This window comes from Heterodontus francisci, chromosome 7, assembly GCF_036365525.1.
Source record: "Heterodontus francisci isolate sHetFra1 chromosome 7, sHetFra1.hap1, whole genome shotgun sequence".
NCBI lineage: Eukaryota > Metazoa > Chordata > Chondrichthyes > Heterodontiformes > Heterodontidae > Heterodontus > Heterodontus francisci.
Genome location: NC_090377.1, coordinates 75695062 through 75721139, shown reverse-complemented (window position 1 = coordinate 75721139; position 26078 = coordinate 75695062). Strand labels below are relative to the sequence as shown.

The 26078-nt window shown below is 44.6% G+C and overlaps 1 protein-coding gene across 2 annotated transcripts in view; it reads left to right on the top strand.

Annotated features, from left to right (window-relative positions):
* The first annotated feature begins 5287 nt into the window (after positions 1-5287).
* Positions 5288-26078, top strand: part of LOC137372074 (WAS/WASL-interacting protein family member 1-like) — a 127360-nt gene continuing 106569 nt past the window's right edge. Inside the window, exon 1 of one of the 2 annotated variants that reach the window (XM_068035446.1) lies at positions 5288-5740. The gene's annotated coding sequence lies outside the window, so the exon portion shown is untranslated. Of the gene's footprint in view, positions 5741-5840; positions 5947-26078 lie in introns of those variants that run through there. The other variant, XM_068035447.1, reaches the window with a different exon arrangement.

The following is a 26078-nucleotide window of genomic DNA, read 5'->3' as shown; positions in this document are numbered from 1 at the left end:
GCCTGAGTAAATGGTGAGCAGAGGGGGAAACAGCTCGGGTGCATAACCACAAACACAACCGCTGAGAGTTCAGCATGCCAGGCACTCATGGTGGAGGGGAGTTTAATCGCCCGGGCCAGGTCGGCCGTGAGTCATAAATCCCGCATCCTGTCAATCGTACCCCGTGCACTACTGAACTGGACCCATCCACATAGATTACCGGCCGGGTCCTTCTTTAAATATACAGATCAGATTTCACTGATGCAAATTTTGTTGAAGACCTGAGTGGAGGAGCATTATCATTATGCTGGACCTGGCAGGAATTGGATAGTGGGCTTGAAGAGGCCTAGGCAAGTAGGATTTGAAATTTATGTTTTCTTGTGGGCCAGGAGGAGCAGGAGTGCTCCTTTGGGCCTCACAAGGAAGCCTTTGGCCTCCCTTACCCCAGGCAATCCTCTTCCCCGATTGCCTTTAGAGCCCTCCGATCCCCCTCGCTCAACTGACTGGGATTTGTCCTATGATGAGAGGTGTGTAAATTGGGCCTAAACTCTCTGGAGTTTAGAAGAATGACAATTGATCTCATTGAAACATTTTTTTAATTCATTCATGGGATGAGGGTGTTGCTGGCTAGGCCAGCATTTATTGCCCATCCCAAATTGCCCTTAAGAAGGTGGTGGTGAAGCTGTCTTCTTGAACTGCTGCAGTCCATGTGAGGTAGATACACCCACAGTGCTGATAGGAAGGGAGTTCCAGGATTTTGACCCAGTGACAGTGACAGTGAAGGAATGGTGATATAGTTCCAAGTCAGGGTGGTGTGTGACTTGGAGGGGAACTTGCAGGTGGTGGCGTTCCCATGCATTTGCTGCCCTTGTCCTTCTAGTTGGTAGAGGTCGCGGGTTTGGAAGGTGCTGTCTAAGGAGCCTTGGTGCGTTGCTGCAGTGCGTCTTGTAGATGGTACACACTGCTGTCACTGTGCGTCGGTGGTGGAGGGAGTGAATGTTTGTGGATGGGGTGCCAATCAAGCGGGCTACATACAAGATTCTGAAGGGGGTTGACAGGGTAGACACTGAGAGGTTGTTTCCCCTGCTGGGGAATCGAAGACACAGGGGCACAGTCTCAGGATAAGGGGGTTAATCATTTAGGACTGAGATGAGGAGAAATTTCTTCATTCAGAGGGTTGTGAATCTTTGGAATTTTCTTGGGTTTTGGATACTCCATCGTTGAGTGTATTTAAGGTTGAGGTGGACAGATTTTTGGTCTCTCAAGGAATCAAGGGATATGGGGAGCAGGGGAAAAGTGGAGTTGAGGCAGAAGATCAGCCTTGATCGTATTGAATGGAGGAGCAGGCTCAAGGGGCCATATGGCGTATCCCTGCTCCTATTTCTTATGATTGCTGAATACTATTCTCACAAGTTCCAAGCTGAAGCTTCCTAGCAACAAATTCCTGCTCCCAACCACCGGCCAGGTAGTGGATCTGGCTGGGTTCAGGTGGAACTGCTGGAAAATTGGTGGAAGTGAGGTCGACTGTCAATATCAGCTAAGCTTCAATATCCCTGGACTTTATGGACATGCTGCCCAATTTGGGGTTCACATGCACCATACCAGCCCTCCCTTTAAAATCGGAACTGGTAAGTGGGCTAATTAACTCTATATTGGTAGATCAGCTATATGGCATTTGCAAATCTGGTCCATTTACCAACAAAAGTGATTCCCACTGTGGAGTTGGAGGAGCACTCTTCTCCTCCTTGCTCCACAAGAATGATTTTGATTTTTAAAAACTGCAAAACATGCCTTTTGTTGGGTCATGGCAGCAAGTGAAGAACCCTGAGCAGAGAAGGGCCTGTTCCTGCACAGCTCATTGGTATCCAATTTCGACCAGTGGCCCTAAAGCTGCTGTTAGGCCCCTAGTTTACAAATGTAAAAGGCTTAATGCCTGTTTTAGGCAGCTGCAAGGGAAACCTGAAAAATGGTCCTTCCCAATACTGGGTCACCTTTCAGGTGTACTTTGGGTGTGCAGTGTTGCTCTCTGAAACTGACCCTTGTTGTGCCCATTGTGTGTGCAGAAAATAGGTGGAAAGAGTTCTATTTCTGGCCTATTTTCTTTTATTGTCCATTGAGCTGTTTCAATTTTTTTTCAATTGTTTCAATTCTTTCCTGTGAATCCCTATTCATTTCTTTAGAAATTGGTAATTTTTCTTTGCCTATTTTCAATCTTCTTTTTTAAAAATTATAACATTTTCTTTGTTTTTTCAAATTGGATACAATTTAGTTATCTGCCAGGCTTTAAAATCAATTATTTTAAAGTTAGAGGACATATTGCTACATTTCTTTGCCCTTGACTAGTTGTCACTTTTCTTTTCTCTAATTGACCCAGCAACAATTTTTGGTACCTGGTGCTACAGATCAATTTTAACCTGTGCCAGCCCCATCACCACCATTTTGCAGGTTGTCTGAGATTTTGGATAGGCGGGCTGACCAGAAATAAGCACAAATTTTGAAATAAAATATATAAGTATAGGTGTAAATCTGAAGAACAAAGACGCACACATGTCAGTTTTCTATAGGCTTACACATTGTACGAGTCAATAACAAATGTAATCTTTAAGTGAAGCAGAGCTAGAGGGCAGGGGATAGAACCACATAAATTTAGAACACAGAAGGAGGCTTTTTAGCCCATCATGATTGTATGGCTCTGTGACAATTTTGAATTGAGTACCCTTTGTAATTGCCTAGTCAACTAGAAAAAATAGGTTTTTTCAATTCACCTGAACAACACTTAATAATTTTTAAAAATTCTACTAAATCTCTTCTTAACCTCCTCTTCTTCTGTGAAAATACTCCTAGCATCTCAAGTCTGTGCCCATAACTAGTTTCCCATCCCTTGGACAACCTAGTGAATCTATGCTGTACATTCATTATAGCTTGAACGTCCTTCCTATATTGGGGCACCCAGGACTCCTTGCAGTATTCTAACTGTTGTCTAACTTGTGTTTTGTATAAATTCATCATTACTTGAAAAACTTGGATGCCCACTCAGGTTCCTGGCCATGGTGATGCAGTTTCATGAAAATCAGTACGGACAAGTGAAGCAAAAGAATGACCTTTCAAGTCCCTTCCGAATCTCCAATGGCGTGAAGCAGGGATGTGTGCTGTCCCCGACCCTGTTCACCATCTTTTTCAGCATGATGCTGCAGCAGGCAACGGAAGACCTTAAGTAGGGAGTTTACATACACTTCCAGACTGAGGGAGGCCTTTTCAACCTCAGGCATCTTCAGGCTCACACAAAGACACAAGAAGAACCCATCTGTGAATTTCTTTTAATCGATGACTGTGCTCTCCTGGCCCACAGTCAGTCAGACCCGCAACATATAACAACACATTTTTCCAAGGTGGCACAACTCTTCGGACTAAAATTCAGTTTAAAGAAAACTGAAGTCCTGCATCAGCCTGCACCCCAAGCATTGTCATCGAGGGAACCAAGCTGAATGCCGTCAAGCAATTTACTTATTTGGGGAGCATCATCTCATTTGATGCCACCATAGACAAGGAAGTGGACAATAGGTTCTCAAAAGCAAACAGTACATTCAGAAGATTCTACAAACGTGTGTGGAGCAACCACAGCCTCAGAGCACAGACCAAACTCAAAGTGTATAAAGCCATAGTCCTCACCACCGTTCTGTATGGTGCCGGGTCATGGGTCTATACCGCCGTCATGTAAGCCTTCTAGAGCGCTTCCATCAGCATTGCCTCCGCAGCATCCTCAAGGTCCACTGGCAGGACCGCATCTCAAACATAGAAGTCCTGGAAACAGCCAACATCAGCAGCATTGAGGCTATCCTCCTGCAAGGTCAACTGCATTGGGCGGGTCATGTTGCCTGGATGGACGACAGTCGTCTGCCCAAGATTGTGTTGTATGGAGAGCTGACCACGGATAAAAGGAACAGAGGGGCCCCATGCAAACGTTTCAAGGACTGCCTGAAGAAACATAGAAAATAGGAGCAGGAGTAGGCCATTCGACCCTTCAAGCCTGCTCCGCCATTCATTATGATCATGGCTGATCATCCAACTGAGTAACCTGTTCCCGCTTTCGCCCCATACCCTTTGATCCCTTTAGACCCAAAAGCTATATCTAACTCCTTCTTGAAAACATACAATGTTTTGGCCTCAACTGCTTTCTGTGGTAGTGAGTTCCACAGGCTCACAACTCTCTGGGTGAAGAAATTTCTCCTCAGCTCAGTCCTGAAAGGTTTACCTCGTATCCTCAGACTATGAGCCATGATTCTGGACTTCCCCACCATCGGGAATATCCTTCCTGTACCTACCCTGTCAAGTCCTGTTGGAATTTTATAGGTTTCTATGAGATCCCCCCTCACTCTTCTCAACTCCTGCAAATATAATCCTAACCGACTCACTCTCTCCTCAAACGTCAGTCCCGCCATCCCAGGAATCAGTCTGGTAAACCTTCGCTGCACTCTCTCTATAGGAAGAACATCCTTCCTCAGATAAGGAGACCAAAACTGCACACAATATTCCAGGTGTGGTCTCACCAAGGCCCTGTATAATTGCAGCAAGACATCCCTGCTCCTGTACTCGAATCCTCTCGCTATGAAGGCCAACATACCATTTTCCTTTTTTACCGCCTGTTGCACCTGCATGCTTACCTTCAGCGACTGGTGTACGTGAACACCCAGGTCTCGCTGCATATTCCCCTCTCCAGTTTATAGCCGTTCGGATAATAATCTGCCATCTTGTTTTTGCTACCAAAGTGGATAACCTCACATTTATCGACAATATACTGCATCTGCCATGCATTTGCACACTCACTTAACATGTCCAAATCACCCTGAAGCCTCTCTGCATCCTCCTCACAACTCACCCTCCCACCCAGTTTTGTGTCATCTGCAAATTTGGAGAAATTACATTTAGTTCCCTCATCTAAATCATTAATGTATATTGTGAATAGCTGGGGTCCTAGCATCGATCCCTGCGGTACCCCCATTCACTCCCATTTTAAATCATGTATTTTCTCATTATTTTAATTTTCGTTATAAATTCCGAGGTCCACATTTAGAATGTAAACCTGTCACATTGTAATGACACTATCCAGTCAGTAGCGGCGCTGCGTAGCTCCACTGGAAGTGAAAGTACTTCCATCAGGGCTAGTTTTGCAAAATCAGTTACCACAATAAATGGGGATATAGGAATTTATAATGGAAAACATTGACAGGAAGTAATGCAAATGTGAAGCTTCCTCATGTTAGATGTGTACACACAGACAGTCGTTGTCACTAATGTTAGGTAAAGCCAAATACTGCGGGAGCTCTGAGATGTTGGCAGGTTGTGTGGACTGGGGAATATTGTTGTGAGTGTTTGTCCATCCTGAGTTTTCATTGCCGGCTGCTCTTCACAAGCTGAAGCAGACTTGTCCTCGTGGCCAGCATTCCTGTGGTGGAGACAGGCTCGCGCCCATACACCCGCTGCTCCCCAAAACATTGCGAAAGAGAAATATAATATAACCGCACCCCTGCAAAAGCTGCCGGCTGAGGAAGTTCGCTTTGGTGTTACTTTAATCGCTTCTTTTGTTTTGCTCAGTTTGAAGTTTGCGTTTCGAAGCCAGCTGCAAACATTACATCACTGACACAGCCCAGGGACCCGGATCCACTCCAACTTTCAGCAATGGCTCGGCTCAAGTTTTAACAGGAAACGTCTGACCCCTCCGCTGGCCAGACCGTGCATATTGATGCCCGGAGTCGAGCTGACGGTGAGTACCAGCGGAGCGCCTTTCAGCCGCGGTCCTGGCTGCTGTCACTCAGCTGCATGCAGCCACGAACTTTCAGCCTCTTGCCAGATCCCTTCTAGGTGTGGCTTCTCAAGCAGCGTCTGCGGAAGTCTCCCGCTACATATGTAGGCAGTCTCGGGAACATCAATAGTTTATTTTCTCTCTAGTTGCGGGAGATAGGAAGATTTGTGAGTATTTGTATGTGACGGAGGGGGACGGACAACGAACTGGGGGCAAGGAATGGTTGTTTTAGGCTTTCATGATATATGCTATGTAGATTGCATCATTTAATAACAGGCTGTAACTCCAGTGATGCTGTAGTCAAATTCAGCAAACGTATTAGCTCAATTGTTTTTGAAGGGGAACTGCACTCATTTTAGGCGGTTATTTTTCATTTATATTATTCCTTTCTGCTCCATTTGTCAGTGATGAATATTTATTTTCATTTGAACGTTCCAAATTGTAAATTTTGACTTTCAAATATTGGAGTGGGCAGTCCCTTTTTTGGACTGCTAAATAACTTTGATGCATACCTACCACTTGAGTGCAACGATTGAATACGTCCTTTCTCAGTAAAACGTGCATTTAACCTCCTGCCTTGACTATTACAGCTCAAGTTCAGTGGGAATCTTTGCCAGGACACCACCTAATACGTCTGCAGAAATACATTTCATCTTATCCATACGTGTGTACTGCATAAAACTTTGTTTAGAGTGCTGAAAAAAATTATATTCTGAAAGTTGGAACGTTTTTGCTCGTGGCCGGACACTGCTTAAAGGGACAGACTCACTTGGAACTAATACAAATTTATTTTATTAGATGTGTGATAGCTTAACCTTGAGACAGTTTACACATTCAGCAAATTTGCAGTCTTCCTTAGTAGCCATTTTTTATTTGTCTTCTGGCACTGTGACACTTACACCTTAGCATTAGAGTAACAAGGTTAAACAAATACAGGTAGTATTAACATTGTAATGCAAAAAACATATTTTAAGTAAAATATTTTAATGTCTTTAGTTGCCCTCCTTTGCAGTGTCTTATTTTAGCTTTGTATTTGCTTAATTTGCCACTATTTAGCTTATTAAAAACACTTTACCATTGGTAGCATTAACTGCCTCACTGTCAGTTTTCGAAGTGGGAGCTACGCAAAAATTCCGCTTCAAATTGATTGAAGAAAGTTGTTTCTGCCAATCGAGGACTAAACACTGAAGTTTCATTTCCTTGGGTTTGATTTTCTAGCATCAAATGGATGCTACTTTATTCATTGAACCAATTGTTTGATTGTGTCCTAACAAGGTCGTTTTTACAGTAGGATTTAGTACTCCTATGTGAGGTACGATAGAAGTTAGATGTGCAATTAACCTCTTTACTCTGTCTAATAATGAATCTTAGAGTGGCCTGTACTGTAATAATATGGATTCAGTATTGCCAAATAAGTCATATTTACTTTCTCTGTGAGTCAGTTTTGACTCTTAATACTGATCTAATAGACAGTTTTGTGCAGTCTGTATTACGCTGGGATGGGCTCAGACTGCACAAACTCGAGTTCTCTTAGGCCAATATTCTGGGCTGGATTTGAACCCAGACTGCAAGTGTGAGAAGGCAGCTTATTAACAATTGAACTTTTCAATTCCCTTGAAAAATCTTGAACAGGTTTTTCGGATGCTAACAGAACTATATTTCCCAAAGTGCATATGCTCCACTTGTGCCTTTTTAACTGCTGTCAATGAACAGATGCCAGGAAAAAGGAAGGTTTTACCTAGTCATAGTTCCTGGGTGCTGATTGTAAAACTGGTTCACTTTCAAAACAAGTACTGGCTGAAGTTGGCCTCTAATTGTTTAAGAAATGAGTTGTGGATTACAGTGGACGTCCAAGGGGTAATATTGTGCTAAATTTCATTTTCTGTAGTACAGTCCTACCCACTTATGTTGACATCTCAGGGATCCCACTAATTTTGTCACCATTGTTGGCATATATGAGACAAAGTTGGCAGATTTCTGTTTGTCTCACCAAGCCTGTTCTTTTCAGTGTTTTATTTTTTCCCCTCAACGTTCTTGCCACAAACATGGTTCTTAAGAGAAGAGGCACTTTTCTACTTGGGATTCATGGATGATATCTCTCTTTACCCTCTCTCTCACTGTATCCCAGAATCCTGGGATTATTAGGCAGATGACAACTGAAGGCAACAAGACTACAATCCCAAAAGACAAAGCAACAATAATGCATGCACTATGACTCTCTGAGTTTCTCCTCCTCCCTTTTTATTTTCACCACAAAGTGAAGATAAGAGCCTGTCAACACAATTGGTAATGAAAGAAGGCCTTTAATACTGTTGGAAACGTAAAAGGTTTGGGGCATTAAGTGTGCCTCAACATAAATGGTAATTATTTGGTATTAATGTATAGAGATAGGACTGGGACTTCAATTTTTGTTAAAATAAGCTAAGTGTTGACATAAACAGTTTCAAAGTAACTGGATAGGACTATATAAACATTTAAAATACCCATTAGTGTCATCAACAGAACTATCTGAAGTGTTGGTGCATGAGAGAAACCATGAATGAGATTTTATGTTTTAGATCAGGACCTCAACTTTGGGGTCAAATGAGAATCCCGACCCCGCACTGTGTAGGGAGCAGTCAACTGGCAGTGACTTTTTTATTTCGTCCCTGTATTGGCCAGTTAGTGGATGGTGGGTAGGTTCTCAAAGCTGGAGGGGCAATAGGAGGCCCTCCAGCAAGGAAGGAGCTGCAGCCTGCCATTACAGGTAAGGGGGAGAGAGGGTGATCTTGAGGCGGCCTCGCAGCAACTTTTAAAAAAAAATCTAAAATAAGAAATGGCCACAGCAGCCGGGCCACCATTGTGAAGAGGGATCCCCTCCACATGTGGGCCTGTGACCACAGATGTAGCAAGTTAGGTGGTGGGGTGATGGGCCTCAAAGTCTGCCTGGAGCACTGGCCCCTGGTCTGCCGCTGGGAGGCCATCCTGCACTGTGAGGGGCCCACAGGCTGACTGGAAATTCCAGTCAGCCTCTGATAATAGGTGTTTAATGCATGTCAATTGGCTACCCACTGCTTTGGGTGGGTAGCCCTTCCGTTTCTCCCCCCCCCCCCCTCCCCCCCCCCCAAATCCCACCTCCGGGAAAATGACAGGTTGACAAACTGGCATGCCGGCTGGTGGTGCGAAATTATGCGCCCACCCGTCTCTGTTCATCCTCCATATCCTGCTGTGTATGCTCAGATGAGTCTTCATAGGGAGTGCTTAGGTTGTAAATGCTAGCCCGCCTTTAAAAATATACTGCAGTAACCGCGTCTTTCTCCACCACAGTAATCATATTTATACACTTAGAATCATTCTATAATAACCATGCATTTAGTGACATACTTGTGTATGTTATTTTAAAGTCCGAGTTTTTTTTAATATATTGTGCTAAAGGTTATGTGAAATTAAAACATGAGAGCCTTACACAGAAGAAATTGTTTCCAGGAGTGGGGGCAGTACTGGCAGAACATGAACTGATCTGAAACAACCTTACAAACATACCAAAATGACGGACAGACAAATAGAAGCGTGTCAATTGAGACTGACCCATTCAGTTAGGTTGCAAATAAGCAACCTGAGCTTCAATTTTCTTGACTCAACCAGCAGCCATGTAATATGTAATAAATATAATAAGAGCAAATTTAAAATAAAACTCTAGGCTAATTCTGGGCAAAAAGAATCCCAAGAATTTTGGAAGGAAACGTGAGTGGTAATATAAAGAAAATGGTAGAATTTTAAAGGGGATGCAGGATCAAAGACCTTGGTGTTCACATACACGAGTCCTATGAAGGTGGCAGGGCAAGTTGTAAGGTTGTTTCTTTCTTAAAACAAAGCATGCAAGATCCTAGGCTTTATAAATAAAGGTATAGTGCATAAAAGAAAGGAAGCTATGCTAAACCTTTCAATCACGGATTAGGCCTTAGCTGGAGTAGCGTCCACTTCTGGACACCACACTTTCGGAATGATATCAAGGCCTTGGAGAGAGTGCCGAGGAGATTTATGAGAATGGTGCCTGGGATGAGGGACTTCAGTTATGTGGAGAGACTAGAGAAGTTGAGATTGTTCTCCTTAGAGCAGAGAAGTTTAAGGGGAAATTTAATAGAGACGTTCACAATTATGAAAGGTTTTGATAGAGTAGAAAGGTAGAAACTACTTCCACTGGGAGGAGGGTCACTAAACAGAGGACCGAGATTTAAGATAATTGACGAAAGAATCAGAAGGGAGATGAGAATATTTTTACTCCGTGAGTTGATATGAACTGGAATGCACTACGTGAAAGGATGGTGGAAGCCTATTCAGTAGAACCTTTCACAAGGGAATTGGATACATACTTGAAAATGAAATATTTTCAGGGTTATGGGGAAAGAGCAGGGGAGTGGCACTAATTGGATAGCTCTTACAAAGAGCCAGCACAAGCATGATGGGCTGAATTCGGGCTCCTGTGCTATAAATTTCTATGATTCCAAGAAATTTCCCTCTGATGCCTGAAGGTGATGAAAAATAAGTTCAAGGAGACAATGGCGACCATGAGCTAGATATCTAACTTCCCACTTACCTTTCGTATGCAGCAATGTCAAAATCCTCCAGGAATATGTTTGGCTCTATTGTGATCATTTCTAGTGAATTAGAACCTATTGCATGAGCTGCCTGACAGCTAACTTAGTTCTATAATTATGTAATTTGTATGCATGACCCTTGCTTTTCCCTAATTTATCTAATTCAAACTCTTTATTTCTCTTTCTGTACCTGATGTGACATTGAACTCGCCAACTCTAATGTACATCTTCTCAATCCTTCCCGTTATTTCTCAGTCCTTTAATTGGATTGGTTCAGGAGATACCCTGTTGGTTGTCATGTTTACTCAGGTCCCAGAAGTCCCGTTTCCCTTGTTGCAACATTATCAGCTCAAACTTTCAGCACCTTATTGGGCAAAAATGTTTTGAGCAGCGGCATGTCTACTTAACATCAGACGCTGTTACGTGTCCTGTGCAACAAAATCTGTCCCTTTGTCATTTGTTCTCTTTGTGATCATGTTAATCGATTATTGCTGTGGCTGCAGCCAAAGATTTTTTAAAAACCAGCTCATTTTATTTTAAGGTTAATCAGAAGTTTTCATCAGATAGAAAGCAAAGGTTTACAAAAACACGCTAGCTGTAGAAATTATTAGCAGTAATGTGGATTTACCCCAATGTCAGCAGCGCATGGGAAATTAGACAAAATCTGTAAATAGGTAGAATGGCAGATGAAATATAACAGATTGATGTAAAGTCATGTACAATGGCAAAAAAAATGAACAAGCATACCTTTATGATACTGTCGTCTTCTTTGGCCTCTTTATCTCGAGAGACAATGGGTAAGTGCCTGGAGGTGATCAGTGGTGTGTGGAGCAGCGCCTGGAGTGGCTATAAAGGCAAATACTAGAGTGACCGGCTCTTCCACAGGTGCTGCAGAAAAATTTGATTGTCGGGGCTGTTACACAGTTGGCTCTTCCCTTGCGCCTCTGTCTTTTTTCCTGCCAACTGTTAAGTCTCTTTGACGCGCCACACTTTAGCCCCGCCTTTATGGCTGTCCACCAGCTCTGGCGAACGCTGGCAACTGACTCCCACGACTTGTGATCAGTGTCACAGGATTTCATGTCGCGTTTGCAGACGTCTTTAAAGCGGAGACATGGACGGCCGATGGGTCTGATACCAGTGGCGAGCTCGCTGTACAATGTGTCTTTGGGGATCCTGCCATCTTCCATGCGGCTCACATGGCCAAGCCATCTCAAGCGCCGCTGACTCAGTAGTGTGTATAAGCTGGGGATGTTGGCCGCCTCGAGGACTTCTGTGTTGGAGATATGGTCCTGCCACCTGATGCCAAGTATTCTCCGGAGGCAGCGAAGATGGACTGAATTGAGACGTCGCTCTTGGCTGACATACGTTGTCCAGGCCTCGCTGCCATAGAGCAAGGTACTGAGGACACAGGCTTGATACACTCGGACTTTTGTGTTCCGTGTCAGTGCGCCATTTTCCCACACTCTCTTGGCCAGTCTGGACATAGCAGTGGAAGCCTTTCCCATGCGCTTGTTGATTTCTGCATCTAGAGACAGGTTACTGGTGATAGTTGAGCCTAGGTAGGTGAACTCTTGAACCACTTCCAGAGTGTGGTCACCAATATTGATGGAAGGAGCATTTCTGACGTCCTGCCCTGTGATGTTCGTTTTCTTGAGGCTGATGGTTAGGCCAAATTCATTGCAGGCAGCCGCAAACCTGTCAATGAGACTCTGCAGGCACTCTTCAGTGTGAGATGTTAAAACAGCATCGTCAGCAAAGAGGAGTTCCCTGATGAGGACTTTCCGTACTTTGGACTTCGCTCTTAGATGATACTGTATAACTAGCTAAAACTGATGTTGAAAGGACTTGCTGGTATTAGACTCGACACTTAACATTTCAAGTGGATTCAGAACAATATTAATCAAAGCAAACAGAATGCTGAACAATATTGCTAAATTAGCAAAGTAAAAATCTTAGGATTATAATGCTGAAAATTTAGTGTTCTGCTCGACTACATCTGGAGCAGTATATCCAGTTATAGCCATTGAAGCATGAAAAAAAAATTCAAATTCCCCGTAAGGTTGCAAATAAGTCATTTGAGATGGATCCTTTGCCTGAGAGGACTGAGTTTTTGGGGCAGAAACTAGGGCTGTTTAGTTTTGAAAGTAAAAGATGTAAAAGTACCTTAAATAGAAATGTATAAGATAATAAACAGCATAGCAAAGGTTAAACCAGAGCACTACTTCAAAGCAAACCATGACAGTAGGAGAAAGGTTCACATTCGCAAAAGGCAAATTTAGGACACGTGAGAATTTCTTCACAAAACATGTAATTATCACTTGGAGCAGACCTTTGGGTTGTGTAATAGAAATGAAAATCTTAGTTTTTCAGAATTTTCTATTGTGATATAAATGAATGATTTAGACTTAAATGTAGGGGGTCATACAGTTATAGAGCACAGAAACAGGCCCTTCATCCCATTGTGTCTGTGCCGACCATCAAGCACCTATCTATTCTAATCTCATTTTCCAGCACTTAGCCCGTAGCCTTGTATGCTATGGCGTTTCAAGTGCACGTCTAATTACTTCTTAAATGTTGAGGGTTCCTGCCTTTACCACCCCTTCAGGCAGTGTGTTCCAGATTCCAACCACTCTCTGGGTGAAAATTGTTTTCCTCACATCCCCTCTAAACCTCCTGCCCCTTACCTTAAATCTATGCCCCCTGGTTGTTGACCCCTCTGTTAACGGAAAAAGTTTCTTCCCATCTATGCCCCTCAATTTTGTATACCTCAATCAGGTCCCTCCTCTGCTCTAAGGAAAACAACCCTAGCCTATCCAGTCTCTCTCCATAGCTGAAATGTTCCAGCCCAGGAAACATCCTGGTGAATCTCCTCTGCACCCTCTCCGGTGCAATCACATCCTTCCTATAGTGTGGCGACCAGTACTGTACACAGTACTCCTGCTGTGGCCTGACTAGCGTTTTACAGCTCCATCATAACCTCCTTGCTGTTATATTCTATGCCTCAGCTAATAAAGGCAAGTATCCCATATGCCTTCCTAACCACCCTATGTCCTGCCTTCAGTGATCTATGGACAAATACACCAAGGTCCCTCTGACCCTCTGTACTTCCTAGGGTCCTACCATCCATTGTATATTCCCTTGCCTTGTTAGTCCTCCCAAAATGCATCACTTCACACTTCTCAGGATTAAATTCCATTTGCCACTGCTCTGTCCATCTTACCGGCCCATCTATATCGTCCTGTAATTTAAGGCTTTCCTCCTGACTATTTATGACACCACCAATTTTTGTATCGTCTGCGAACTTACTGATCATACATCCTACATTCACATCTAAATCGTTAATGTACACTAAAGGCCTACTACCCGACCCAAGCCCGACGGGACCCAATGACCGGTCGGGGTCCCTCTTCCGGGCCCGGCTTTCGGGTTCGGGCCGGACACCCACGGTAAGTGTTCTGCTGGTAAGTATTAAAATTAAAAAACTTACCTGAGCTGGGTGTCCTGGACGTCAAGCAGGGAAACTGAGTCTGCGCCGTGAGTGAGTGACGTATCTATGACGTCATCACGCACACGCTGCAGCTTCCTGGAGGTTCAGAGTCGGAAGGTAAGTAAAGGGATAGTCGGGTCATTCGTGAGTCAAAGTTAGAGGAACTCTGGCCGGGTTCGTGTTGGGTTCTTATCCCCCGACCTGAGCAGGCCTTTAATGTACACTACAAGCAGCAAGGGTCCCCGCACTGATCTCTGCGGTACACCACTGGTCACGGGCTTCCACTCGCAAAAACATCCCTCGATCATCATCCTCTGCTTCCTGCCACTAAACCAGTTTTGGATCCAAATTTCCCTGATTCCCATGGGTTTTTCTTGACCAATCTCCCATGCGGGACTTTATCAAAAGCCTTACTAAAGTCCATGTATACTACATCAACTGCTTTACCCTCACCTACACACCTAGTCATCTCCTCGAAACATTCAATCAAATTTATTAGACATGATCTCCCCCTGGAAAAGCCATGCTGACCATCCTTGATTAATCCCTGCCTCTCCAAGTGGAGATTAATCCTGTCCCTCAGAATCTTTTCCAATGGTTTCCCTATCACTGATGTTAGACTCACTGGCCTGTAATTACCTGATTTATCCCTACTACCCTTCTTGAATAATGGTACCACATTCGCTGTCCTCCATTCCTCTGGTACCTCTCCTGTGGCCAAAGAGGATTTGAAAATTTGTGTCAGAGCCCCCACAATCTCCTCCCTTGCCTCACCTAACAGCCTGGGATACATCTCATCTGGGCCTGGGGATTTATCCACTTTTAAGCTCGCTAAAACCTCCTCCCTTTCAATGCTAATTTGTTCAAGTATATCACTATCACTCTCGCTGATCTCTACACCTACATCGTCCTTCTTCATAGTGAACACCGATGAAAAGTAATCATTTAAACCCTCACCAACATCCTCCGGCTCCACACACACACTGCCACTCTGGTCCCTAATGGGCCCACTCTTTCCCTGGTTATCTTCTTGTCCTTAATATAATTATAAAACACCTTGGGATTTTCCTTTATCTAGCCCGACTGTGTTTTTTCTTGCCCCCTCTTCGCTCTCCTAATTACTTTTTTAAGTGCCACCCTACACTTTCTATACTCCTCTAGGGCCTAAACTTTTTTCAGTGCTCTGAATCTGCCATAAGCCTCCTTTTTTTTTTTTCCTTATCCAATCCTCTATATCCCCTGACATCCAGGGTTCCCTGGACTTGTTGGTCCTACCCTTCACCTTTACGGGAACATGTTGGTCCTGAACTCTCACTATTTCCTTTTTGAATGACTCCCACTGGTCTGATGTAGACTTTCCTGCAAGTAGCTGCTCCCAGTCCACTTTGGCCAGATCCTGTTTTATCATATTGAAATCAGCCTTCCCCCAATTCAGTGCCTTTATTTCCAGTCCATCTTTGTCCTTTTCCATAACTACCTTAAATCTTAGAGTTATCGTCCCTATCCCCGAAATGCTCCCCCACTGATACTTCTACTACTTGTCCGGCTTTATTCCCTAGGATTAGGTCCAGTACCGCCCCTTCTCTTGTAGGACTTTCTACATCCTGGCTCAAAAAGCTCTCCTGTATGCACTTTAAGAATTCCGCCCCCTTTATACCTTTTGCACTAAGATTATCCCAATTAATATTGGGGATGTTGAAATCCCCTGCTGCTATTACCCTATTATTTTAACATCTCTCTGAGATTTGCCTACATACCTGCTCCTCTATCTCTCCCTGACTGTTTGGAGGCCTGTAGTACACTCCCAGATATGGCTTCATTTGAAGAACCTTTTAAGACATCATCCCACCTTACTGCAGTTTTTGACTCCTTGATTAATAGTTCAATGCCACCTCCTCTTTTACACTCCCCCCCGCCCCTTTCCCGGTCACACCTCAAGATCCTATACTCTAGAATATTGAGCTGCCAGTCCTGCCCTTTCCTCAACCATGTCTTTGTGATAGCAGTAATATCACATTCCCATGTGTCAATCAACACCTTCAATTTAAGTGCCTTACTTATAAGACGCCATGCGTTAAAATAGATGCAATCCAGCCTTGGATTATTTGCTTGTGCCTTAACAGGTCTATATTTGCTCTTCCTTCCAGACTGACTTAGTTTCTCTTCTATATTTGGCTGTGCATTACTCCCTACTGCAGCTCCACACTATTATTAAGAAGTTTCCAGATGATCCATAAGATTGGCTGTGTGGTTGATGGTGAGGAATAAATCTGTCGAGTGCAGGAAGAGATCAATGGACAGGTCAGCAGAATAGTGGCAAAATGGAATTCAGTCTAGGGAAGTGTGAGGTAATGCATTTGGGGAGGGCAAACAAGGCATGGGAATACACATTAAATGGTAGGATACTGAGAAGTGTAGAGGAACAAAGGGACTTTGGAGTGCAGGTACCAAGCCAGATGGATAAGATGGTTGAGAAGGTGCTTTTTTGGCAGAGGCATAGTATATAAGGTTATGGGAGGGTGTGCTGGAACCGTATAAAATATGAGTTAGACTGCAGCTAGAATTCTGGTCACCACATTACAGGAAAGATGTGATTATACTCGAGAGGGTACAAAGGAGATTTAAGAGGATGTTGCCAGGACTGGAAAATTTATCTATGAGGAAAGATTGGATAGGTTGAGGTGGTTTTCTTTGGAACAGTGGAGGCTGAGGGGAGATTTAATTGAGGTGTACAAAATTATGAGGGGCCTATAGGAACGATCTGTTTCCCTTAGTGAAGAGCTCAATAACCAGGGGGCATAGATTTGAAGTAATTAGAACAATTAGAGGGGAGTTGAGGAGTAGTTTTTTCACTGAGGGTGGTGAGGTTCTAGAACTCACTACCTGAAAGGGTGGTAGAGGCAGAAGCCCTCATCGCATTTAAAAAAAAACTTAGATATGCACTTGAGTTGTCACAACCTAAAAGGCGACAAACCAACAGCTGGAAAATTGGGTTCGGCTGGGTAGCTCTTTATCATCTGGCACAGATATGATCTGCCAAATGGCAGCCGCCTGCCTATGCTGTAAATTTCAATTTTATTTCTATAAGAGAAAGTTAGATGCCATGTTGGGGCTGTAGTTTCTTGCTCTTGATTGATGAGCTGAATAGCTGTCTTGTGTGGTCTTTATTGCTTCGGTTCTTTGATTTTCTGTACTCTTTTTTCCTAAATTAATCTCTAGCCCAGGCTAAATGCCTTTATCAAGAGGGCAGCCTATATTGCACTTGAGTTGGGCACAAGAATGACAAAGTGATGATTATTTCTCCCCTTCTCACTTAGCCTCAGGCAAACCTTATACCAGGAAAATTAAGATCAGCAATCATGTGTGTGAGCTGATATTGTCAGTTTGGCTAAGTTGGTTGCTCTCTGGTTTCTGAATTAGAAAATTATGGGTTCAAGTCCCACTTGAGGACTTAAGGTTTATATTGTAGTGCAGTACTAATAAGAATGGAGCATTGTAAGTTGTGCTTGTAACAATTTTTGGCTTGCATAGAATTCTCATGCTTAATACAAAGGGCCACTCCAATAAATAGATCCCTTGCTGCCTGTGAATTTGGCCTCACACCCACAATATCTGATAAATTAACATTGTACAAAACAACCTTGTTACTGTATTTTCCTTACTAGTCTTCAGAAAACAGAAAAATAAGTATTCTTCAAAACAACAAGCTAGAATTAATTTGTAAATTATATTTAATAAAGTAATAAATTACACAGTAATTGGCTCAAACACAGAAGGTATATAACATTTTATAGTTAAAATTATTACTTTATTAAATCTTAAATAACATAGATATAGAGAATGTCCTCCAACCCTACCAACTCCATAATAACCAGCCAGGATTCAGGAAAGCAGACAGTTTTTTTTTTGCTCCGAGTTGTGATTCTGAATTTGGATTTTGTAGTCTGCACAGTGTACCTAATTTCCCAGGATCATCAATACCATACAATCAGTTATGACAATGGAATTTTTTAGGCTTTCAATAATTTCTACTCAGTAGCTTTTTATTCAAATAATTTTGAATAACAAGGACACATTTCAAAAGCTTTATTTAGGTGAAGTTTATAATGAATGCTCTTCGAAAAGGTTGTATGTGACAGAGAAAAATGACATTGTACTGATTACACACTTGTAACTATTGTTCTTAATTTTCATAAACTGTAGAAAATGTATTCAGTTGAGAGAAAGGAAAAAAGTGTTTTTCTTTGTTAGTTTGATTTTCAAAATTACACTTGTTGAATTTTGAGCCAGCGAATTATTTCACCTGTGTTTTGCAAACAGAAAAGGTAATTGCTAAAGGCTTGTACCTTTGACACAGTAATTCGAATTTCTAACAGCTATGAGACAGAAATAAAAACAAGAAACGCTGGAAATACTCAACGGGTCTGGCAGCATCTGTGGAGAGAGAAGCAAAGTCAACGTTTCAGGTTAGTGACCCTTCTTCAGAACGTTCTGAAAGTTCTGAAGAAGGGTCACTGACCTGAAATGTTGACTCTGCTTCTCTCTCCACAGATGCTGCCAGACCTGCTGAGTATTTTCAGCATTTCTTGCTTTTATTTCAGACTTCCAGCATCTGCAGTATTTTGCTTTTATCTATAGCTGTGAGACAGAGGCAGCCAGACATTGGGCTAGATTTTCATTCTGCAACTGAAGCAGGTGCGGAGGCGGGTTTGCCGGCAGTTTCGCATCACTGAGCGGCGTGACTCTTTCCCAGTGCAATCCCACCTCCCAGCGGTTTTGTTGGAGGTGTCATGTCGGGGGTAGCAGCAACTCACCCGAAAGTGGTGGGTAAAAAATTGAGGAAGTTAACAAACCAATTGAGAGCTCGTTGCAGGACTATGAGATTTTGGTGGCGAGACATGGGAAACATGCTGGTTCAGAAGCACGTCCAGGGAGAAGAGGTGGCTGCACAATGGGAGCCAAAGAACCGGGAGCAATTGTTGATGCTACATAAATAGGAAAGGAGCAGAGAGCAGTTCATGCATTGGCACACAGTGGCCATTGTGTGATCAGAGCTCGAAGAGTGTTTCACGTGTATGCTCTGATGTAAGTGCAGGCAAGTGCACCTTCAGGGGTCAGTGGGACACAGCAGGAAGGGTCCAGGAAGCTATTGTCATGGAGCTGGTGACGTGAGGCCATCCCTGGGCATGAGACTTAGCTACTCTGAGATGGCAACAAGTAATGATGAGAAGCAGCAACACCAGCAACAGATGTAGCTCCTTGATGCTGAGAGATGCAGAGGTGATGCCCAAAGGGCAGGGAGGGCAAGAAGGCGCTACACTTACCATATGGTGTACTGCCAGAGATGCAGCTTCCTGGATATGTCGGAGCAGCAGTGCCGCCAGAGGCTGTGCCTATCGAGGCAGGTGGTCATTGATTTGTGTGCCCTCGTGGAGGAGGACCTCTGGCCTCGCAAGTTGTGTGTGCACACTCTGCCAGTAGCTGTGAAATTGACATTGTGCTGAATCATTTTACTTCTGGGTATTTCAAGGGGCAGCACAGGACCCAAGTGGCATATCACAAGCGGCCACCCATCATAGCATCAGGCAGGTGACAGAAGCCCTGTAGAAGAGGGCATCAGAGTACATTAAGCTCTAGACTGATGGGGCCACACTGACACTGAGGGCCATGGGCTTTGTCTCCACGACGGGCTTCCCTCAAGTGCATGGTGTGATCGATTGCACCCATGTGGCTATCAAGGCCCCAGTGGAGAAGCCAGCAGCATTTGTAAAAAGGAAGAGATTCAACTCCCTCAATGTACAGCTGGTGTGCGACCACTGCAAGTGTTTTCTGCATGTGTGTGTGCACAGTTTCCTGGTAGTTGCCGTGACGTCTTCATCCCGAGGCAATTGCAGGTGCTGCAGCTTTTCATACCAGTAGAGAGACTATGTGGATGGCTGCTACGGAACATGATGAAATGGATGATGAAACCTGTGTGCAACCCTACAACAGAGACACAGAGGCGCTACAACTGCTGCCATCTCAGCACAAGGGCCACCATAGGGAAGGCGATTGGACTCCTGAAGTCGGGGTTCCGGTGTTCTGACTTGTCAGAGGTGCCCTCCAGTACAGTCCCTGAAGGATTTCTCAGATGGTGGTGGTCTGCTGTGCTCCTCATAACATGGTCCTCTGGAGAGGTGTGGACCTTGAGGAGGAGGAAGACTGGTGGAGCATGGTGATCCTGTGTTGCAAGGTCTTCCTCCGGTCAGGCTGAGGCATCAAAGCATTGACCAGGATGGCAGGGAGCTCGGGCTGCATTAATCCAGGCACGCTTCTCCTGAGGACAGCTCATCCTGGATTGTATTTGGCCCAGTACCATTCCTTTCCCACAAGGAACGTCGCATCCACACTGCCTGCCATTACGTTGGAGCGTAATCAGTGAACTGAAACATAACAAGCATGACACCCAAGTGCACCACAAAGTGAAACTACCGTTGCGACACCTTCCGCTCACAGCTGCTCCTATGGGGTGCTCCCCCTGTGGCTGAAGCTGAAGTGGAGGTAGGCTGCTCGCTTGTGTCATCCCTCTGGCTGAGATGCCCATGGCAGCTGTCCTTGGCATCACCATGCCAATGGGGGCACGGCCACAGGCTGCCCCACATGCGACAATGCAGGGGCAGCCTCCGTCACGGGGCCTTGCTGCATAAATGTTGACTCAGTCGGATGGGTCAAGGGGATGGCCGGTGTCAAAAGTGCCCCGTGAGGGGTGGCCCCCTCAGTACCGTCCCTGACTGTCCCAGTCCTTTCATGGTATGCATGCAGGTCTCAAGGAACCAGCAGTTGGGGCGCAACTGGGGCAGCCTGCCCATGCATCTTTGCACCATCAGTGAAATTAACTGGTCAGTGCTACAGGATGTGGCATATACTCAGTGCATCAAAGCGATTTTCCTCCATCCACTCATTGTGATGCCGTGTATGGCTCTCCACGAGTTTGAGCACTCTTTCAATGGAGGAGCTCATGTGCTTATAAACCTGAGACATAGCGGAAAACATCTCATGAATGGATTCCTCCATTCTCTGCCCAAGACCCTGGACTGCTTCAGGGAATGCCAACATTTCAGCACACATCTCCCATTGCCTTGTGTATAAACCCCCTGAGGCTCTTCATCTCTGCCCAGCTGAGCTTGGGGAGTATGAGGAAGTGCTTTTTTACACAGCTGGTGGGAATGACCTGGAACTCTCTGCCCACAAGGGTGGTGGAAGCGAAGATGATCAATGACTAAGAGGAAGTTGGATGGCCACCTGAGAAAAATGGACTTGCTGGGTTACGGGGAGTGGAACTGACTGTCTAGCTCCATGGAGAGCTGGCATTGTTCTGATGGGCCGAACGGCTGCCTTCTATGCCGTAAATTACTCTGACTCTAAGTCCTCCATTCTCTGAGGGGGACTGCTTACAGCTGCCTCTGCCTCAGTCACCTCCCCTTGTTCACATGTGAAGTGTTGGTCACCTTGTGCCACCCATTCTAAACTTACACGAGGCTCCACAGATGTGTGTGTTTCTGTGCAGGTGGAGGGTGCACTTAACCGTGCCAGTACTGCCTCGGATGCATCTTCCTCTTCTGAAGTTGCTGCCGATGGCACCACATCCATAAGCTCACTCATGTGATGTTACTGGCTCTAGTGCCGCCTCTTCCACAAGTGCTTATGGTGTGAGCATTGCCCACATCTCAGGATTGCACCTAGGCATACATATCTTGAGCACAGTGTGCCCTCAGGCTGCTTTGCTCATAGGTGTGCTGGTGAATCCAGAACAGGAGGCCTATTATCTGGATGTATCATTGCACACACCTTGCCAGACCTCAGAAGGTCATTGAAACACTTCCTGCACTGCGCGCATGTTCTGTTGAGTGCACTGTGGCAGCTCATCTGTTGAGCCACCTCCAGCCATGCCTGCTTTGTCTGACTGGCTGGCCTTTCCCCTGCTGCTATCTAGAAGCAGGTTGCTCCTCCGGGCTATCTCTAACAGCACCTCCAAGGAACCACCAGCAAATCGTGGGGCTGCCCTTCTACGGGTGCATACCATGCTACTGTTCTGCTGTGTTCCATCCTCTGCCATCACCAGTGATGCCAGCCTCCACAATAATGGCTGTTGGGTGTCCTTTAAATCGGGCCTGCCACATCTGCATCCCACCTCCTCAACTTGTCCGCCACCTCCAACTGGATGGTGACTGCGCCATCGGGCCACTAATTGGCTGTCTCTTTCAGAATAGTTTCAGACATCAGGCATCGATGTACAGTGGGATCAGGACCTGGAAATGGTCCTGACCCTGAAATGAAACTCCAGCCCATTGACTTGAGGGGAGGTAAGTGTAATGCTTGGAGTAGTGCAAAGCAGAAAAGATAGTGAGAAATGGTAGTGGATGCAATAGGAGAGAGGGGGAGGAATGGGAAGGCAATCACCTGAGGACCATATTTTTCCTGCAAGTCCCACCCCAAATGCAGTTTGTGGCATTAGTGGCTTCTTTCCGTGCTGTGCTATGCCACTCACCATTTCCTGCCTGATAGAAAAGAGAAGCAGGAAGGGAGCGAACAAAGAAAAGGAGTCAACGAGAGAGATACAGAAGGGAATAAGACACAAAAATCAAAAGAGAGATAGTGACACAGCAATAACAGTGAATGTTGAAAGAGAGTAGAATCCAGGAACAGTGCATTAGAAGAAGATGGAGGAGGAAAGAGAAAAGAGGGTTGGGGGAAGCCAGAGATGGTGTTCTGAAAGTGAGAATAGATGGAGACCAAGGGATTTCATGGGGGAGGAGAGCCCCATCTGGTACTTGATGTGGGAAGAGGGGATTGGGAGGAAAAGAATTGACTGGAGGGTGATATGAATTACAAGTTGTGTTGAGGAGGAAGAAGAGTGCCATATGATTTGGGAAATTGAAGTGGAGAGTCCCTGTGAAAAGTTTGGAAGTTGGATTGGGTATCTTTGTGAACTGGGGCAAGGAGGTTTTTGGAGAGGTAAAGTGACTGTTAAAGTAACTTTTGAGGAAGTGATGGTCCAGTTGGTCAGCTGAAAGTTCAAAGCAAAATTCAATTACTTTGATTTTTAAGTATGGAATTGCAGAATGCATTACTTTAAATATCATAATTTTCAGGGGAACTTGCCCACCGATCTCTAGAAAGGCACCACCAATTTTATCTCCAACATTTTGATTTCCATCTTTGTGCTTTCTTGTACTTGTGTTTTTTTAGCCACCATTACATAGAAGAGTCATTATACAGCACAGAACAGGCCCTTCGGCCGATCGTGTCTGCCGGCCATCAAGCACCTATCTATTCTAATCCCATTTTCCATCACTTGACCTGTAGCCTTGTATGCTATGGCATTTCAAGTGCACATCTAAATACTTCTTAAATGTTGTGAGGGTTCCTGCCTCTACCACCCCTTCAGGTAGTGCGTTCCAGATTCCAACCACCCTCTGGGTGAAAAAATGTTTCTTCAACTCCCCTCTAAACCTCCTGCCCCTTACCTTAAATCTGTGCCCCCTGGTTATGGATCCCTCCGCTAATGGAAAAGGTTTCTTCCTATCTATCCTATCCATGCCCCTCATAATTTTGTATACCTCAATCAGGTCCTCCCTCAGACTTCTCTGCTCTAAGGAAAACAACCCTAGCCTATCCAGGCTCTCTTCATAGCTGAAATGCTTCAGTCCAGGCAACATCATGGTGAATTTCCTCTGCACCCTCTCTAGTACAATCACATCCTTCCTATAGTGTGGTGCCCAGAACTGTACACAGTACTCCAACTGTGGCCACACTAGTGTTTTATACAGCTCCATCATAACCTCCCTGCTCTTATATTCTGTGCCTCGGCTAATAAAGGCAAGTATCCCATGTGCCTTCCGAACCACCTTATCTACCTATGCTGCTGGATTCAGTGATCTATGGACGAGTACACCAAGGTCCCTCTGACCCTCTGTACTTCCTAGGGTCCATCCATTGTATATTCCCTTGCCTTGTTAGTCCTCCCAGAATGCATCACCTCACACTTCTCAGGATTAAATTCCATTTGCCACTGCTCTGCCCATCTTACCAGCCCATCTATATCACCTGTAATCTAAGGCTTTCCTCCTCACTATTAACAACACCACCAATTTTCGTGTCATCTGCGAACTTACTGATCATACCTCCGAAATTCATGTCTAAATCATTAATATATGCTACAAACCAATCGCTGTGGTACACCACTGGTCACGGGCTTCCACTCGCAAAAACAACCCTCGACCATCATCCTCTGTCTCCTGCCACAAAACCAATTTTGAATCTAATTTGCCAAATTGCCCTGGATCCCAAGGGCTCTTGCCTTCTTAACCAATCTCCCATGCGAGACTTTATCAAAAAGCCTTACTGAAGTCCATGTAGACTACATCTTTACCCTCATCTGCACATCTAGTTACCTCCTCGAAAAATTCAGTCAAGTTTGTTAGGTATGATGTCCCCCTGACAAAGCCATGCTGACTATCCCTGATTAATCCCTGCCTCTCCAAGTGGAGATTAATCCTATCCCTCAGAATTTTTTCCAATAGTTTCCCTAACACTGATGTTAGACTCACCGGCCTGTAATTACCTGGTTTATCTCTGCTACCCTTCTTGAATAATGGTACCACAGTCGCTGTCCTCCAATCCTCTGGTACCTCTCCTGTGGCCAGAGAGGATTTGAAAATTTATGTCAGAGCCCCTGCTATCTCCTCCCTTGCCTCGCATAACAGCTTGGGATAAATCTCATCTGAGCCTGGGGATTTATCCACTTTTAAGCCCGCTGAAACAGCTAATTCTTCCTCCCTTTCAATGCTAATTTGTTCAAGTATATCACAATCTCCCTTCCTGATCTCTACACCTACATTGTCCTTCTCCATAGTGAACACAGATGAAAAGTAATCATTTAAAACCTCACCAACATCTTCCGGCTCCACACACACACTGCCACTCTGGTCCCTAATAGGCCCTACTCTTTAATAAAAACAAAATACTGCGGATGCTGGAAATCTGAAACAAAAACAAGAAATGCTGGAATCACTCAGCAGGTCTGGCAGCATCTGTGGAAAGAGAAGCAGAGTTAACGTTTCGGGTCAGTGACCCTTCTTCGGAACAGGCCCTACTCTTTCCCTGGTTATCCTCTTGCCCTTAATATACTTATAAAACGCCTTGGGATTTTCCTTTATCTTGCCCGCCAGTGTTTTTTCATGTCCACTCTTCGCTCTCCTAATTACTTTTTTTTTTAAGTGCCCCCCTATTCTTTCTATACTCCTCTAGTGCCTCCGCTGTTTTCAGCGCTTTGAATCTGCCATAAGCCTCCTTTTTTTCCCTTATCCAATCCTCTATATCCCCTGACATCTAGGGTTCCCTGGACTTGTTGGTCCTACCCTTCACCTTTACGGGAACATGTTGGTCCTGAATTCTCCCTATTTCCTTTTTGAATGACTCCCACTGGTAGCTGCTCCCAGTCCACTTTGGCCAGATCCTGTTTTATCATATTGAAATCGGCCTTCCCCCAATTCAGTACCTTTATTTCTGGTCCGTCTTTGTCCTTTTCCATAACTACCTTAAATCTTAGAGTTATGGTCACTTTCCCTGAAATGCTCCCCCACTGACACTTCTACCACTTGTCCGGATTCATTCGCCAGGATTAGGTCCAGTATCGCCTCTTCTCTTGTAGGACTTTCTACATCCTGGCTCAAAAAGCTCTCCTGGGTGCACTTTAAGAATTCCACCCCCTTTATACCTTTTGTACTAAGACTATCCCAGTTGAAATGCCCTACTATTATTACCCTATTATTTTTACACCTGTCTGATATTTGCCTACATATCTGCTCCTCTATCTCTCCCTGACGGTTTGGAGGCCTGTAGTACATGCCCAGCCAATTGATTGCCCCTTTTTTGTTTTCAAGTTTTACTCATGTGGTCTCATTTGAGGAACCTTCTAAGATATCATCCCTCCTTAGTGCAGTAATTGACTCCTTGATCAATAGTGCAATGCCACCTCTTTTACACCCTCCCCTGTCATGCCTGAAGATTCTATACCCTGGAATATTGAGCTGCCAGTCCTGCCCTTCCCTCAACCATGTCTCTGTGATAGCAATAATATCATATTCCCATGTGTTAATCAATGGCCTCAATACATCTGTCTTACTCGTAAGACCCCTTGTGTTCAAATAGATGCAATCCAGCCTTACATTATTCGCTTGTGCCCGAACAGGTC